The following is a 2903-nucleotide window of genomic DNA, read 5'->3' as shown; positions in this document are numbered from 1 at the left end:
TTACATGGTTTAATTTTCAAAAAACAATTTTTTTGGAGTGGTGCAGTAGGGCAGTGGCTAGCACTGTCGCCTTATAGCAAGACGGTCGTGGGTTCAAACCCTGTTTGCCCCGGCCTTTCTGTGTGCATGTTCTCCCTATGTCTGTGTGGGTTCTCTCTCGGTGCTCCCAGATGATGCTTCCTCCCACCATCCAAAGACATGGAGGCTAGGTTAATTGGTGTCTCTAAAATTGTCCCTAGGTGTGAGTGATTGTTCGTCTATTATTGTCCCTGCGATGGACTGGCGACCTATTGCCCGATGTAAACAGGGATTGGCTCCAACCCCACACCTGTATGCAGGAAAAGCGGTTGATGATGGATGGACCATCCTGTGTTTTGACTGCTCTGTTTTTGCTACGGAGTGAAGCATCTTACTTCTATCTGATCTTTGTTGGGTGTTGCACACGGGCAGTCCCTAGTAAAGAACTACAAGCCAATAGAGGTAAGCATGCTTTGGGTCAGCTGTACATGTCAAGCCAGAGTTTCAGAGTGGTAAGTTATTCATTTGCAACAAACTGATCGTTCAAGTTTGCACTGTCGCCTTATAGCAAGAAGGTCGTGGGTTCAAACCCTGTTTGCCCCGGCCTTTCTGTGTGCATGTTCTCCCCATGTCCGTGTGGGTTCTCTCTCGGTGCTCCCAGATGATGCTTCCTTCCACCATCCAAAGACATGGAGGCTAGGTTAATTGGTGTCTCTAAAATTGTCCCTAGGTGTGAGTGATTGTTCGTCTATTATTGTCCCTGCGATGGACTGGCGACCTATTGCCCGATGTAAACAGGGATTGGCTCCAACTCCCCACCTGTATGCAGGAAAAGCGGTTGATGATGGATGGACCATCCTGTGTTTTGACTGCTCTGTTTTTGCTACGGAGTGAAGCATCTTACTTCTATCTGATCTTTGTTGGGTGTTGCACACGGGCAGTCCCTAGTAAAGAACTACAAGCCAATAGAGGTAAGCATGCTTTGGGTCAGCTGTACATGTCAAGCCAGAGTTTCAGAGTGGTAAGTTACTCATTTGCAACAAACTGATCGTTCAAGTTTTAACTGTGCACTGTCTCTATATCACAGTAACAACTTTATGTTCACTGACTGCCTGGAGGGTAACATTTGGTTGGGAGGGTGGGGGTGAGGGGAGGCAGCGGGTGGACATCTTGTCACTGTGTGCTGCAGCTCAGTGTGTTTCTCCACTAGTGTTTTTGAGGGCATTCCTAGCTGCTAGGCGAGCATTATGACCATTATGTTACAAAGTGGTGCAGATCATTTACGGAAGAAAAGACTAGACTACAATCAAGCTGTTTTCAGGCAGTTCAGGAGCAGTGTTGGCAACTCCGTTTGGGGCAGGCTTTGGGGTTTTTCACTTTACAAAGCTATTACATATACAAAAAAAGATATATAACACATCCAAGCGAGTAGATAGGTACAGTGACTGAAACAGGACAAAATATGTCGTCTATGAGATAGCAGAGAGTTGCCAGTCAAGAAATTAGGTTTCTTTAGATAGATATATTAAAATTATTATATTTATTTAATTATTAAGTAAAACCATATGTTCTTGTGAATGTTATTGTTACTTCATCACCAAACAACAGCCACATCAAGAAATTAAGTGCTACATGATGTCTCATACTCCTGTAATACATTATTTTACTGTAATCATACATTTTGTTACATCTTGGGAGGGTTGGATCATCTGGACTAACATACCAAAGTAAATAAAGAACATCTCAAAAACTATCACATGTAGTGCATTAACTATGACCACTGACAGATAACAGGGAAATGTAAGCCTCACTGTTTCTGCACCACAGTCCATTATAAACCACATAATACATGAAGTTTTCAAAGGCATTGTCAGGTGAGGATCAAGGCTCCTCTCGTTTTGCTAAATTAGATAAGCAATCTGCATATCTTACCAAAATGTTTCTTTTAATTTATTGAAATACAACAGAAACACAAAGTAGTACTGACAGCCATAATTTCAGCTTGTGGCAAAACTGTGCAATGTGTTTAATGGGCATTTAGCATGTGAAAGTACAAATTACACATTTGTATGCATGGTAGCGATTCATTATTGGTCACTTGATAGGAAAACGGTCTTGTTATCATATCACCATTAGCAGTAAAAAGAAATACATTTTTTCCACCAGGGCAGTAAAATGTGAAGTTTAGCTTCTGATCTGAGATTCCATGCTGTTTTAATGCCAATAATATTCATCAGCTGTTTGTCTCAGGAAGGTAACAAACAAAGCCATAGCACAGCGCTGGAGAATAACTACATGAAATTAATCTACATGTTTTTTCTACCAGGGCAGTAAAAGTTTAGCTGGCTGATGCTTCCATGCTCTAAGATAACCTTACCATTGTATTCCCAATTACCGATCAGCTGATTGTCTCCCTAACCTAACCGGCAAAGCCAAACCACAGGCTGGACAATAACTAGGCAACATGAAATTAATCCAACTAACATTACATATTTTACACTACTGACAGGGGAAACAATTCACATCTTTCGGTGATTTTCCATCTTCTAGCTGAAGCTATCAAACAACAATTTTAATTTGCATTGCTAAAATCTGACAACTTCAGCACCGCTTTGAAAACGTCTGTCCCACATCAGAGCCTTCCATCTGGGAAAATCTACAATGATTATATCCATGATTTCTGTCTGGCTTCATCGTATGAAGATCCACAGGCTGTCTGCTTGTGCTAAATAATACATGTGCTCATTCATTTGTCCAAATGTCACTTCTCTTCTTACTTTTAATAAACCAGAGGACTACTCAGACAGTTTATTATTATTATTTCCTCCACTTATTCTTCATACGCATTCGATGTAGTGACAGACGTCTACACTGCCGGAATTATA

At 41.3% G+C, this 2903-nt stretch overlaps 1 long non-coding RNA gene across 1 annotated transcript in view; it reads left to right on the top strand.

Moving 5' to 3' along the window:
- Positions 1 to 507: 507 nt before the first annotated feature.
- Positions 508 to 2903, top strand: part of LOC123970410 — a 7515-nt gene continuing 5119 nt past the window's right edge. Inside the window, exon 1 of the long non-coding RNA XR_006824967.1 lies at positions 508 to 530. This is a non-coding gene — a long non-coding RNA (uncharacterized LOC123970410). The remainder of the gene's footprint in view (positions 531 to 2903) is intronic.

The sequence above is a fragment of the Micropterus dolomieu genome, linkage group LG04 (genome assembly GCF_021292245.1).
Source record: "Micropterus dolomieu isolate WLL.071019.BEF.003 ecotype Adirondacks linkage group LG04, ASM2129224v1, whole genome shotgun sequence".
Taxonomy (NCBI): domain Eukaryota; kingdom Metazoa; phylum Chordata; class Actinopteri; order Centrarchiformes; family Centrarchidae; genus Micropterus; species Micropterus dolomieu.
Note: the sequence above shows the minus strand (reverse complement) of the source record. Positions and strands in the feature narration are given on the sequence as shown.